Source organism: Erinaceus europaeus, chromosome 17 (assembly GCF_950295315.1).
Source record: "Erinaceus europaeus chromosome 17, mEriEur2.1, whole genome shotgun sequence".
NCBI classification, from domain to species: Eukaryota; Metazoa; Chordata; class Mammalia; order Eulipotyphla; family Erinaceidae; genus Erinaceus; species Erinaceus europaeus.
The window spans coordinates 61,167,309-61,182,704 of NC_080178.1; the positions used below are offsets into that span (position 1 = coordinate 61,167,309).

A 15,396-nucleotide genomic window follows, 5' to 3' on the forward strand; every position below is an offset into this window, starting at 1 on the left:
TTGTTCCCTGATCATGGCCTCTCTCAACATTTGCCTTGCCAGGTAATGGGGTCAAGAACAAGTCTGTTACCCCCAGAGGCCCTGGGGTCAGAACAGACTTGGAGGAGGTTAGCTCACACTGAGTGTTTCCTTTAACTCTATCATGATCTCTAGCCCGCGTCTGAGTGGCCACTCAGCTTTATGGCCATACTGGAGGCAGACCCTGGTGTCTTCTTCATGACCTGGTCAGCCTAAGACTTGCCCCTTCCTCTCCCTCCATTTCCCATTCTGTGGACGTTAGAGCTTGTGCTCCACACCTGGTGCTTGGGAATCCCGCCATTTCTGGTGAAAAATTTTTGCCCCCGTGCCCCTCCCCTGCCCTAAGTGCAGTCATGCACTACCTATGACAGAGCTGTGTTCTAGGAAATGTGTTGCTGGGTGATTTCACTGTCGTGGGAATATCAGAAAGTGAGTGTGCAGACCTGGGGGGGGGGTGCAGTGCTGGGGCCCTGGGTGCAACCTGTCTGTCTCCCAGTCACCGAATGGAGCATGACTGCAGAGGTTGGCATGAGTGTTGCAGGCTGCAGAGGAAGAAGTAGGCTTTCTTTTTTTTTTTTCTAGATATTTTTTAAATATTTATTTATTCATTTTTCCCTTTTTTGTTGCCCTTGTTTTTGTTATTGTTGTTATTGATATCATCGTTGGATAGAACAGAGAGAAATGGAGAGAAGAGGGGGAGACAGAGAGGGAGAAAGATGACACCTGCAGACCTGCTTCACCGCTTGTAAAGCGACCCCCCTGCAGGTGGGGAGCCAGGGATTTGAACCGGGATCCTTATGCCCGTCCTTGTGCTTTGTGCCACGTGCGCTTAACCCGCTGCGCTACCGCCACACTCCCAAGAGGTAGGTTTTCTGAGCCTGTCCTGAGAGGTCTGCACACGGGGCTCTCTGAGTATGGGTCCCACTTCCCCCAGGCTAGGCTCCTTTTCCTTCTGCATGGAAGAGCCACTCTATCTCCCACAGACTTTCTAGCACCTTCTTATCTCTGTGGGCCCACAGGGGTTAAGCAGGGATAATGCCCCCTCCCTAAATATGCAGGTTTTCTTGGTTGTGCATTTATGGAGGATGATGTTGCCTTGGAAACCTCTGGCCCTCAGGCTCATGCTCAGCACCCACCAAACCTTTCCTCAGGCCTTTCCTCCAGTCTACAGGAAGGGCAGACCTCTCGCCAGCACAGAAAATGTGGAGAGACAAGGGCTTGTGTGGCTGCCCCTGACTCCCCCACTCACCCCTGAGCCTGATCTTCAGTCATTTTTCCCCATTCCACTGAGTCCCTCTGTGCTCCTGTCAGGTCTAGACAGATGCTAGTGGCCTGCTGGCAAGAGGAGGGGGCAGGAAATGGGGTGAAAGGGTCCCAGAACCAGTTCTCTCATCCTAGAGGCTGGAGTCAGGGAAGTGGGTTTGTTAAGAATAAAATCATGTGAAGTAAATGGAGTGCCCTATGTGCCAGAAACTACCTGGGGACTGGAGACAGCTCACCAGGGAGGGTGCCTGCACTGCCATCTGCAGGACCCAGATTTGAGTGCTGGCACTATATGAGAGGTGCAGTGGCAACAGAAGAAGCTCCAGTGCTGTGGTTTCTTTTTCTTCCTTCTGAATGAAAGGGCAACCCAGAGCAGTAAAAAGTCATGCAACCTCAAGGTGCTGGCTCAAGATAAAACATAGTAGAAGGGGTGTGTGTGTGTGTGTGTGTGTGTGTGTGTGTGTGTTTGTGTGTGTGTGTGTGTGGTATGAGGGGCTGTGAGGGAGGGAGGGATAGACTGAACTCTGAGAACAGAAGTTGTGAATGGGCACAAGAGAGGACATTCAAGGTGGAAGGACCACTAGGCCAAGATGGTGACTCCCAAGAGCAGACTGTGGACTTGGAGAAGCAGGAAGAGGTGAGCACTTGCCTGAGGAAGTAGTCTTGGAACCAGACACACAAGATGGAATCTCAGATCTGCTCCTGCCAGCTGTAGGACTTTGGGGAAGCTGTTTGACTGGACTGAGCAGCGGAGCTGGTAGATGGGCTAAGATGGAAGGAGAGAAGGTGGGTAGAGCACGCAGGCTGGGTGTGGCCCCTGGCAGAGGGTAGTCCAAGGTTCCCAGGTTGGCACCACAGATACAGAGTCCACCAGCCCAAACCCTCTTACTGTGGAAGCTACTGTTGTGATGTCAGGCTGGGCTGGGGTGGGCAGTGGGTAAACATATTTTTTTCTAAAATTGTATTTATTATATAGAAACAGAAAAAAAAAGGAGACAATTATATGCAGATGTAGACAGATAGTTGTAGAGATGACAGTTAACCCATGTCTGCAACCTTAGGAAGATTGCTGTGGCTTGCAATGGAAGGATGGGATTTAGAACTCTGGTGATGGGAACAGTATGGAATTATACCCCTATTGATGTGTAATTTTGTAAATCAATATTAAATAACTAATAAAATTTTTAAAATAAATAAAATATATATATTCAAAATTTTTATTATCTTTATTTATTGGATAGAGACAGCCAGAAACTAAGAGGAGAAGGGGAGAGAGAGAGATAGGGAGAGACACCTGCAGACCTGCTTCATCACTCACAAAGCTTTCCCCCTGCAGGTGGGGACCAGGGGCTCGAACCCGGGTCCTTGTGCACTGTAATATGTGTGCTCAAACAGGTGCGCTACCACCTGGCCCCATAAATAAAACATTTTAAAAAATACACACCCTTGAAATAGAAATGGAGAGGGAAGGGGATAGAGAGGGAGAAAGAAAGCCCACAGCACTATTTCACTGTTGCAGGTTGGGACTGGGGGATTGAACCCAGGTTCTCACACACGGGAATGTGTACATTCTACATGATGTTCCACCTCCTGACCCTGGGGAGGCAGGGGTGACATTAAACCTCCTGTTGCAGCATGTGTGTGGGCTTATGAGACAGGGAAGAAATGGGACCAGAAACCTAAGTTCTTCTAGCTCTGTGTAATTCCCATCAAACCAGTGTGGCCCTCTCTCCCAAGGCATTCTTGCACAAGTTTGGAATAAGCACTTTCACACCCTGAGTTTGCTCTTCTCCAGGCTGGCCTGGCCCTCAAACCTCAGTATTCTCTCTATGTTCTGCCTTTCAGAATGCTCCCTTTCCTGGTCACTTCTTCTGACTGCCAAGTCCCACTCCCACACTTGGTCACTGCTCGCTAAGAATTTAGTCAGTGTGAAATAGATTGAGAATTTCACCTCCTTGGACTTAGACACAATATCACTACTGATGTGGTCAAAGAGATCAGTGGTTGCCTAACAGTCTGCCCTCCATGGAGCTGTCTCAGGGAGACCCACCCGCTTTGGCTAGATGCTCTCAGACATCTCAAGATTTGTAGAAGCACAGAGCATTCCAGGGAAGCCATAAATCCTTGTGGGATGAATGAATGAAGTGTCTGACTTTTGGCTCAGGCCAGTCCTGAGGAGGGAAATCCGGCACAGGGGGATCCTTGTAGTGAGGCGCTGCATTGTAGTTTTTTTTCTCGGTGGCTCAGAAAACTTCCTGTCTCCTCATTCATCATCACCACACCCTGCAGGTCACTTTCCGTCTCTACAATCCCCCTCTGTGAGGACTGGACTAAGACACATTGGCTCACGGGTTGTTAGCGTGGAAGGGACTCCGCAGAGGGCCCCGTTCTACCTCCTTGTGCAGATGGGGAAACTGAGGCAGGAGGGCAGAAGGCTGATGGGGTTTCCTAGAGTCACCAAGTAGGGCCCTGATAGAAAACAGTGGGAGCTGAGACCTTCATTGGATGATGAATTGTGCATCCCAGGAAAGGTTGGGCAGGTTCTCTGGGCTAACCTTGTTCACACAACCACTCAAGAGCCCTGCGAAAAGTCTCTCCCAAGCTGGTGTCTTGTGACCCTGGTTGAATCCCAGACCCAACTTGAGGGTCCTGGCAGGTTGTCCCTGGTGAGGTGTTGTCCTAGGGTGGGATCTCCAAGCCTGGGGCCAAGGACTGCCATCTCCTGTCTTGGCTTCTGCCCTGTTCCTGCTCTCTGTGTCCCCCTTGGAAGAACTCATCCCTCTATAGGCCTCAGTTTTCCCAGTCTGTGAAATGATGGTGCCAACCATAAGTCAGAGACCACTGAGCTCTCACCCACTGTCTATCCAAATGCAATTTCAGGGGCACTCTGAGCTTGCCCTCAGTGCTTCTTGTCTTGGCACTTGAGAAACCCCCTATCTGATCCTGGGATCCCAGGCTTGCCCTCTGGGGAGAAACCGTTGTGATTTAAGGTTCCAGACTTCCTGGAACATTTATGTCATGATACTTTATATCTGGACTTTGATTTCTTTTTAATTAGAAATGAATCCTTTGCAATCCTTGGCCTTCCCTCTGGCTCTGGGAGGCTGCAGAGGCTGGGCATGTGAGACTTTGTGGGGCTTTGCTCACTCTTCTTCTGTTTCCTCTCTTGAACCCCCTTTTCCCCTTGCTTTGTGCAGAGAAAGGTCTGTGATTCTTTATGGACACCTTCTCTGTGTTAGCTGCTGAGGCCTTAAATTGCATATCCCAGATGCCCGATGTGGAATGGAGCGGGGTGCAAATCATGCAGCAGGACCAGTCTGGGGGATTGGGTATCCTCAGTGGGAAGAGTCTGCCTGGGGTTGAGGGGAGAGTGGAATGCCTCTGCTGGAAGAAAGAGCATCACTCTTGTCAAGAGACTTAGCAAGGGGAAGGGTCACTGAAAAATCCATGGTGCACCCTAGAGAGAAATAGTCATGCTTTGACTACCTTGCACTGTTAGAGGATGTGCGTGCAGATTCCCAAGGTCCAGGTAAGCCATTTTATGTTTAAATAAAATGAATACAACTGGGGCTGGGAGGTGGCACACATGTTACAATGCACAAGGATCCAAGTTCAAGTCCCCAAAAAGCCTTGCGAGTGGTGAAGCAGTGCTGCAGGTGTCACTTTGTCTCCCTCCCTCTCTACCTCTCCCTTTCCTCTTGATTTCTGGCTGTCTCTACCCAATAAATAAAGGTAATAATTTTTTTAAAAAGAATACAATTAACAAAAAATTAAAAACCCTTTGCTAGCCAGAGAGATAGCATAATGGTTATGCAAAAGGCTTTCAGGCCTGGCGTGTCAGAGTCCCAGGTTCAATCCCCCGCAACATCATAAGCCAAAGCTGAACAGTGGTCTGGCTAAGGAAAAAGAAAAAGTGATTAAAAAAAATAAAACAAAAAGATTGCTGAACTTAAAAAAAATAAACAAATAGTTCTTTCCTTCTTATTTATAACATTATATTTAAATATTATTATTTCTATTTTTATTTAAAAAAAGGCTGCCAGCCAAACTGACATGATCCCCAGACAGATGGCTTGGTGACAGCAGGCTGGTCATTGGGTCAGTGGTTGTCACCATGTCTTCCAGAGAGCAAAGTAGACAGGATGTTGGGAGCCAGCTGGCTCTCAAGGCCAAGGACTAGTGACAGAAGCCGGAGTCACATCCAGGTGGGCAGACACTGAGCATGAGCCTTTCATAGCAGTCACCCTGGGTTTGGGGACATGGCCAGTCTCACTTACCAGCACACAGGGAACAACCTGGTAGCTCCCAGGGTTGGAGCCTAGCCCTTGGAAGAACCTACCTCTCCAGCAGCATGGCGGGCAGGGGGTTATCTCAGTGACCCAGTGCCATGGCCTCAGCCACTCGTCCTGTAGTTTGGGGACTCCATTGTTTCCTGGTGAGCCCCCATCTCAGGCTGGGGTATCCTGGGCCGACTGTGAGCTTGTCAGCTGTCTGTAGTGGCTTTATGGGGCTGCTGAGTTCACTGCGCCTATAAAGCACCTTGAGTTTGAAGCCCTCAAGAGTTTCCACATCTCCCTAACCAGGGCCAAAGCGAGAGAAGCAAAGAGCTCAGGAAACAGCTCTTGGGGTGGGGTTCCCCATGTTGGCGCCTGCCCTCAGATCAAGAGGCCAGTTCACAGAGCAGGCCTCAGAACTCCTCGATCCCAATCCTCATAACCCGAGAGCAGTTGGGGGATATTCTTTTTTTTTAAGAACTTCTTTTGAATAATCTTATATTCATTCTAATTTTACAGCAGATGGGGAAAAAAGTAACAACAATAAATTATTTTGGGTGGAGTTAGCATAATAGTTATGCAAAGAGATTCTCATGCCTGAGGCTCCCAAGTCCCAAGTTCAATCCCCCATACCACCATAAACCAGAGCTGAGCAGTACTCTGATTAAAAAAAGGGGGGGGGGGCTGGGTGGTGTCGCACCTGGTTGAGCGCACACATTACAGTGTGCAAGAACCCAGGTTTGAGCCCCCAGTCCCCATCTGCAGGGGGAAAGCTTCATAAGTGGTGAGACAGTCCTGCAGTTGTATCTCTGTCTCTCACCCTCTCTCTCTCTCCCCCTACCCTCTTGATTTCTAGCTATCTCCATCCAATAAATAAAGAGGATAAAATAATTTTTTAAAAAGTAACTATAGCATGTGGTCCGGGAGGTGGCGCAGAGGTAAAGCACTGGACTCTCAAGCGTGAGGTCCCAAGTTCAATCCCCGGCAGCACATGTACCAGAGTGATGTCTGGTTCTTTCTCTCTCTCCTATCTTTCTCATAAATAAATAAAATCTTTAAAAAAAAAAAAAAAGTAACTATAGCAGATGGAATGAATGATGAGAGAAATGGCTCAGCTGGTAGATTGAGGGATTTGCACACCAGAGGTTCTTGGTCTGGTCCCCAGAGTCACATGTACTGTAGTGGCATTTTCTCTTTCTTACTGCCTTCTGCTGTCTCTCATATGTAATAAGTTAAAGAAGTGGGACTGGGTGGTGGTGCACCTGGTTGAGCACACATGTTACAGGACCCAGAGCCCCCAGGTCCCACCTGCAGGGGGAAAGATTTTCTTTTTCTTTTTTTTTTTAATTTTTAAAAATATGTATTTATTTATTCCCTTTTTGTTGCCCTTGTTTTTTTATTGTTGTAGTTTTATTTTTATTACTGATGTCATTGTTGTTTGATAGGACAGAGAGAAATGGAGAGAGGAGGGGAAGACAGAGAGGGGGAGAGAAAGATAGACACCTGCAGATCTGGTTCACCACTTGTGAAGCGACTCCCCTGCAGGTGGGGAGCCGGGGCCTCGAACTGGGATCCTTACACCAATCCTTGCACTTTGTGCCACGTGCGCTTAACCCACTGCACTACCTCTTGATTCTCCCCCCCCCCCTTTTTTTAAAGATTTTATTTATTTATGAGAAAGACAGGAGGAGAGAGAAAGAACCAGATGTCACTCTGGTACATGTGCTGCCAGGGATCGAACTTGGGACCTCATGTTTGAGAGTCCAAAGCTTTATCACTGCGTCACCTCCTGGCCCACAGGGGGAAAGCTTTTCGAGTGGTGAAGCAGTGTTGCAGGTGCCACTCCTCTTTTTTTTTTTTTAATCCCCCCATCCTCTCAATTTCTGGATGTCTCTGTCCAATAAATAAAGAAAATAATAAGTAAATTAACAAACAAATATACAAAAAGCTGATAAGGGGCTGGGCAGTAGCTCACCTGGTAGAGCACATTCATTACTATGTACAAGGATCTGGGTTCCAGCCGCCAATCCCCACCTGAAAGGGGAAAGCTTCATCATTTGTGGGGCAGTACTGCAAGTATCTCTCTTTCTTTGTCCTTCTCTCACCCCCTCTCAATTTCTCTCTCTTTTAATCATAAAAAAATAAAGAAGCACTTTAAAAGGAGACAACAGGGGAATCGGGCAGTAGTGCAGCAGGATGTGTGCAAAGCATAAGAACCCTAGGAAGGATCCCGGTTCGAGGCCCCCCCCCCCCCCCCGGCTCCCCACCTGCAGGGGAGTCGCTTCACAAGTGGTGAAGCAGGTCTGCAGGTGTCTATCTTTCTCTCCCCCTCTCTGTCTTCCCCTCCTCTCTCCATTTCTTTCTGTCCTATCCAACAACAATGACATCAATAACCACAACAATGTTAAACAACAAGGACAACAAAAAGGAAAATAAATAAATATAAAAAAAAAAATTTTTAAGGGGGAGCAACAGGAGCAGTGGAGTTGTATAGGCATCAAGTCCTAGCAATAACCCTTGTGGCAAAATGAAATAAAATAAAATAAAGTAAAATCAAATAAAATAGAGGAAGGGAGATGATACCAAAGTGATGATGAAAAGCTAAGAGAGGTGAAGGGACTGGAAGCATGAAGTGGCCCTGGGAAAATGAGTGAGGAAAAATAAATGTGCCTGGGGCCCACCACCAGAACACTTAGCTACAGAGTAAATCTTTTGTCCCTAAGAAATTATGTCCCCGCCTACTGTATATAAAAGATAATTGTAACTTGTTTGTAGCCTGCAGAATGGTGCAAGTGGGATCAGTTTTGGCCTCAGAAAAGCCTCATGGGTAAGCAGGGCAGATAAGACTGGTAAAATCTTAGGAGATCTCCAGTGTTAGCATCCTCTGGCCCATCACCAGGCTACCTTTTCTGGCTGGTGCTCTGGCTTGCAAACACTTCCTTCTTGTGGTAGGAGGCAACCTGGTCCCAAACAGAGGAGCCCAGAAACTGACATCATCTCCTCGGGAGGGTGCCCAGCTCCAGCAGTCATACTTCCATGTCTCCCTAGGTAGGGAGCTCACTCCCATCATGCAATGCCTGATGATGGTCCCTGCAGACACCAGTCCATATGCTGACTTCCCTAGATGCACTGGGACCCACTCTTTCATCCATTCGTTTGCTCATTCGTTCAAGCAGCAAATATGTGTGAGCCCTGCTCAGACAGTTTTGCCTTTCTCTTTGTCCAGTGGTTCCTCTGACTATGTCCTCTTGATGCTGCCCTCAAGGTTAGTGGTCAGTTGTTTTTTGGTTGTTTTTTATTTTTAATTTTTTTTGTTTCCTTTTTAAAAAAAAATTTCTTTATTGGAGGATTAATGTTTTATAGTCGACAGTAAATACAATAGTTTGTACATGCATACCATTTCTCAGTGTTCTACATAACAATACAACCCCACTAGGTTCTCTGTCATCCTGGATGACAGAGCTCTTTCTTTTAAGAAGGTTTATGTGCTTATTAATGATAGAGAGCCCAGAGCATCTCTCAGCTCATGCAATGCCAGTGATTATATTCAGGACCTCATGCATGCAGACTTGGCCCTCTGTCTACTGAGCCAATTCCCAGTGTGTGGTGGTCAGGTCTTCCTGTACCCCCACCTTCTTGACACCTGCATGTCTCTCTGAGCAGTTAGGAAGGGACAGTGGGAGTCTGGGGCAGAGTTCTGGATTGAAAGGCCAAGGTTACAAGCCCAGCTCCCCCTCTATGCCCCCCCATTGGGGTGTCTATCTTCTGTGTAATGTGGGCTTCTACACAGATGCCAAATCCAGTGAGCTAATGCCCCTGTCTAGATTCTCCCGGTTCCTTCTTTGGAAGTGGCTCCTCCTTGGAGCATTTTGAGACTCTGACCTGCCCTTGCAGAGTCCTGCAGGTACACCTTGCCTCTCCAGCCACAGCGCCAGAGAGGGCCTAGTTACAGAGAGGGCCTAGTTACCATGGGTGAGAAATGGCAGGGGTTGGGTGCCACCAAACAGGACAAAAGCCACATTTCAGTAGAGATTCAGTGTTGTGTGTGGTGGAGCTTGAACCCTGACCACAGCACATGCCTTTGTTGTCACCTCAAGCAAATTTAGACCTCCTTGAACCTCAGTTTTCCCCACCTAAAAAATAATAATCATCAGAGCAAGTAGAATAATATAAATATTTCACTTCCTCATAGACTTCTCCCTAAATGGCTGATGTGGGCAGAGGTCTCTGCATTCTGAAAAGCCTGTCACTAGGGAATTTTGGTATGGTGTGAAAGTGACAGAGTGAGGCCACACAAACCTGGGTATCACAGCTGCTACCCACCTTTGCTACGAGGTGCAGCCTGATGGGGCCACCTTCACACTTGCACAACATACTGAACCGAGACATCAGTAATAGCACCTGGTGTGACTGCTAATCTAATTCTTCATGCTGGGCCCCTCACCACACATATCCAGCCTCTAGGACTCCCCAGGGTGGGGAGGTCGGGGATGGGCTGGTGGTAGCTGCCTGATCTTGGGTTGCCCTGTTTAGGAGGCCTGGCAACCAGCATAGTCAGTGTTGGGGGGGGCAGGCTGGCTGCCAAAGGTGGGCAGGCTTGATCGCCTCCATCCACCCTCCAGACTTGGCCCAATTAAAAAGTTCTGCCCCACTAGATGTGGGAACCCCAGGGCTGAACTTGGAGGAGACTGGAGGCCCCTAGTCTGGGACAGGCTCTACACACAGCGCGCCCACCCTCCCCAGTCCTCTCCTAAGCACCTACCTTTGCCAGGGCCTAACTAGGGCTCTGCACATGTCATCTCATGGCTATTCGCTGCCTGCCTCGGGCTCACTGCTCCCAAGTTAGAGGCCAGGCCACTGGGGAGGTGATTAGCATGGCTGTGGAGTCAGGATCTAAACCTGGAGTGTGAGGTCCCCAGCCAGAGCATGCTCCTGTCTTCTCTTTACACACCTTATCATGCGTGAGACCGTGGGTCCAAGCTCCGCCACCACAGGGGAGTGCCATGGATAGCACTGGGGAGCTCCATGGATAGTGGATCAGTGCTAAGCTGTCTCTCCTCCCTCTCTGTCTCTCCTGGTGTTCTCATTCTCATTATATAAATTAAAATGAAAGAAAGCCACCAAACCACATTTTTCTTTGTCTGTCAAGTAGAAAGTGAAGGAAGCAAAAGGGGTGCCTCAGTATGGCCCCAACTAGAGACAGATTCCTCTGTGGGTTTGAGGACTTCCTTCTCAGTATGTCTGCTTAGCATAGCCGAGAGAGAGAGAGAGAGAGAGAGAGGATGCATTTATAATTTCTAGTGATAATAGGCCTCGTTATTAGTGACCTTACTGATAGATGAGTCTCTCTTTTGGCACTTTTGGCCTACAAACCCTATAGTTAAATGCAACTGATGCTTGAAAGAATATTCCATATACTCCCTCCAGCCCCATGGTTTTCAAATATCATGTTTCCTCCATTGTCCACATGCTTCTGGGGCTGGTCACAATTCTGACACTAAATGAGTCAGCACAGTGCTGTGGGGTCTTTCTAGAAGTTGATCTTAAGTCAGGACAACTGGCAGCAACTAGCCCGCTGGTGAGTGCAAACCATGAAAGTGCACCACTAATCCCAAATCACTGCCAATGTACTCTCCGCTCAATGTCCTGTTAGCTCCCCCAAATACCTCCACCACCTGACACCCCTGAATGGGAAAGAAGGAAGGTATGAAAAGAAGTAGTGCTATCTGTAATAATAAAAACTGAATTAAAAAAAAAACAGAAATACATGTATATATTTCAAGGGTGTTCCCTGGAGAAGGGGCAGGTGTGAGCAGAGGGCCCTGGGATAGAGTCAGCCACCACTCAGTGACTCTCTCTCTCTCTCTCTCTCTCACACACACACACACACACACACACACACACACACAAATAAATAAAATAATAGGTAAAAAAAAAAAAGTTAGTCATTTCTGTGAGGTCTATCTAATGTGGATCCTGTTGTTTCCCTGACATCTCCAACCCCAAATGCCTCCCTCTGAGCCCCCACTGCCCTAAGGCCTTCTTCTAGGGAATCTGGCCGCCTTTCACAATTCTTCACCCCTTCCTCATTCCCCTCTAGCCCTAAACTCCTTTGTGGGTGTCTTCAGATCCCCACTCCACCAAGCCTTCCACATTCCAGCTCCATCAGACCTCCTAATTCTCATATATTCAGAAGACAGGCCTTGAGAATCACAGTGAGGCAGGCCTTAGCCCCCACCAGCACTACACTTAAACTGCTCCCTTGGCCTTTGGGCCCTTCCTGGTCCATTCAGCTCCAGAGTTTAGGTCTAGCCTCCTTTCTCCACCCTCCCAGGGGACATCCACACCCTCCTAACCCCAGAGCTCCAACAAAGGACCCCTCCTCTGGGCTTGCAGGTGTCTCTGCCCCCTCCTCCAGGAGGTTGCAGGGCCTAAAGGCACGTACATGGTGGGTGATGTGGACGGACTTGGGTTCTAGCTGTGCCTGGGCCTCCCCACCCCAGTCTGGGAAGGTAAATTGTGGCTTGTCTGAGGTTCCCTCCATGTGCCATTCTGGCCCCAGCTGTGTCCTCAAAAGCTGCCCTAGGCTCACGCTCCAGCTCCTCCAGCTCCAGGAGGTGAGGCTGACACAGCAGAGGTGAGAGGTGGGTGCTACACACATTAATGGAGCTTGTGTTTACCCTGGCTAGGTCCATAAAATGTCTCAAGCAGAACTGAGCCAGGCTCTGGCACTGTCCGTTCCAGCTCCTGAACCCTGGAATGAACCACCTGGGTGGGCATCTTATTCCCAACAAAACTTGTAAAACTCTAGAAGGAAACCTGACCAGACCCTGGAGGCAATGGGTGGATAAGGATGGGTTTGTAAGGCTTAGGGACCCAAGAGGTCAATAGACCCTGTCTCCAGGCCTCAGGTCATGATTCCCTGCAGGCTGCATCCTGACCTTGGGGGAGAAGGACTCTTGCAGAGCCCTACTCTGGTACTTGGCGGGCATGACTGTGTGGCTCACCCCCTCTGCCCATTCTCTGGCTTCTTTCCTCGCACTGCTTCTGAGTTTGAGAAGACATGGACCTGGGTCTCTTCACCCCTGATCTGACCCTTGCCTAAGTTCCTCCTCTGTCCAACTGCCCTGCATTGGGGAGATTCTGTCTAGCAGGAAACATTTGGATACCCAAAGCATCAGAGGATAAGGAAAGAACTCATCCACGCACCCATACACCTATCGCTCCTTCCACCTAGTATCCCATCTACCACATCCATCCATCCATCCATCCATCCATCCATCCATCCATCCATCCATCCTGCCACCCACCCACCCACCCACCCACCCATATAGCCACCAATCATCCACCCATACATCTTTTCTTTTTTTTTTTTATGACTTCTTTCTTATTTATAAAAAGGAAACATTGAAAAAACCATAGGATAAGAGGGGTACAACTCCACACAGTTCCCACCACCAGCTCTCTGTATCATCTCATCCCCTCCCTTAATAGCTTTCCTATTCTTTATCCTATTTATTTGGGAGTATGGACCCAAGGTCATTGTGGGATACAGAAGGTGGAAGGTCTGGCTTCTGTAACTGCTTCCCTGCTGGACATGTGCATTGACAGGTTGATCCATACTCCCAACCTGTCTCTCTCTTTCCCTAGTGGGGTGGGGTTCTGGAGAATTGGAGCTCCAGGACATATTGGTGGGGTTGTCTGTCCAGGGAAGTCTGGCTGGCATCATGCTAGCATCTGGAACCTGGTGGCTGAAAAGAGAGTTATAAAGCCAAACAAATTGTTGACTAATCATGAACCTAAAGGCTGGAGTAGTGCAGATGAAGAGTTGGGGGGTCCTCCATTTTGTAGATAGCTAGTAGGCATATTTTAGTTATATTCCAAAGGGCCTGTGGCTATACTAGTTTTTGTTTTGTTTTTGTTTTCACATGAGAAAGAAAGAAGCCAGAGCACCACTCCAATACATGTAGCATCAGGAATCAAACTGGGAGTCTCAGGCACGTGAATTTGATGCTCTATCATGGAAAACTACCAGTTTAGCTGTTTACTTGTTTGTTTGTTTCCATGTGGTGCCAGGGAAATGGACACCGTACCTCATGCTTGTGTGATAGGGCTGGTGGTCTCCCACATGCCCAGTTTCTTCATTCATTATTTCTTCAGGGAGAGTGGCACTTTGGGAGAGACTAGAGAGTGGGGTAGGGCACCACAGCGCTGCTTCCCCATCCCTGGAGCTGCCCTAGTGCTGTCCATGATGATCATCTATGTTACCAGGGCTCAAAGCAGGACCTCAAACATGGTAGGTCTCTCTCATCCTCCTTTTATCTTATCCTTCATCTGAGATCATGGGGATCCCTCCAGTGAGTTTTTTTAAATTTATTTTTATTTTATTTTTATTTATTTTCCCTTTTGTTGCCCTTGTTTTTTTTATTGTTGTAGTTATTATTGTTGTTGTTATTGATGTCATAATTGTTAGATAGGAGAGAGAGAAATAGAGAGAGGAGGGGAAGATAAAGAGGGAGAGAGAAAGAGAGACACCTGCAGACCTGCTTCACTACCTGTGAATTGACTCTCCTGCAGGTGGGAAGCTGGGGGCTTGAACCAGGATCCTATGCCAGTCCTTCTGACTCCCGAGTTGTTTTTTTTTAATAGTATTTTTTTTTTTACTATCTCTGTTTATTAGATAGATACAACCAGAAATAAATAGGGGAGGAGAGATTGAGAGGGAGAGAGAGACAGAGAGACACCTGCAGTCCTTCTTCACCACTTGTAAAGCTTTCCCCCAGCAGGTAGGGACCAGGGGCTTGAACCCTGGGTCCTTGGGCACTGTAACACATGTGCTCGACCAGGTACACCACAACCGCCCCCCCCCCCCCAGTGAATTTTATGTCTCTCTTGTCACGCCTCTGGCTTTTTGTGGGACCTGGGGCAAGCACACTCTGGGCCTCAGCGGGCACTTCTGTCCAGCCAGAGGCCTGGTTGGAGGTCCTTGGGGAGGTGGTGGTGTGGGACAGATCGTCAGGCTCCCCTGCGAGAGCAGCCTTACCTCAGGAAAGTGCTTGGCATGGCCCAGACTGCATCATCCCCCAGTATATATCACCGGCCAGCCTGCTCTTTAGCACAAACCCTGGTGATGTGTCTCCATGTGGCTGAGGATACTTCACTGCCTCTGCCCTCCACCCCTAGTCCTGCACTGTCTGCAGGCCAGGAAGTGACCCAGGCATCTCCAGAGGTCACACAGCCTTATGAACCCAGATCTAGGTCCTCAATTCAGATTGGTTACATTTGTGGCCAGGGCTGAGCCCACACCTGGCATTGCACAAATGCTGAGTGGCAGTGAGTGCACTTTCGAAACGTTCTCCCTGCCCAATCCTCCATGCAGGGATGAGCAGGCTGGGGCCATTTTCAGGTCTGGGGACGGGCTTGTACAACAGGGAGAAGGAGGTAGTGTTGAGGATAAAGATGGGGGTGGGGGAAGAGAGAAGGGTACACAGACGACTCTGAGCCCATGGCCCATTTCACCTGGGCAGTGCTCTGCAAAGCCAGGAAGCAGTTTATATTTTCAGAAGGAAATGAGTGGATTTTACTCGCAGGGAGCAGACACTCTGGGAAAGAGATCCAAGGGAAACAGCACGGAACAGGAGGTCAGCAGAGCTGGCCCCAGGGGAGGCAGGAGTGTGGATGGGGACTGGCTGGCGGGACCCTAAACTTCTTTGACCACCTTGGAGCCCCACAAATCTGGGCTGGTAAGAGGAGGCTGAACAAGAAGGGCCAGGTGTGGGGGTGCTGGCTAGTGGCCATTTGGAGATTGGGGGGTTCCTTAAATCTGCCATTTATCCTGTCC

General features: G+C 48.7%; 1 protein-coding gene across 1 annotated transcript in view; it reads left to right on the plus strand.

The window, feature by feature from the left end:
- Window positions 1-15,396, plus strand: part of THAP12 (THAP domain containing 12) — a 111,510-nt gene that overhangs the window by 67,886 nt on the left and 28,228 nt on the right. The window contains exon 5 of the transcript XR_009545631.1: window positions 13,716-13,851. The gene's annotated coding sequence lies outside the window, so the exon portion shown is untranslated. The remainder of the gene's footprint in view (window positions 1-13,715; window positions 13,852-15,396) is intronic.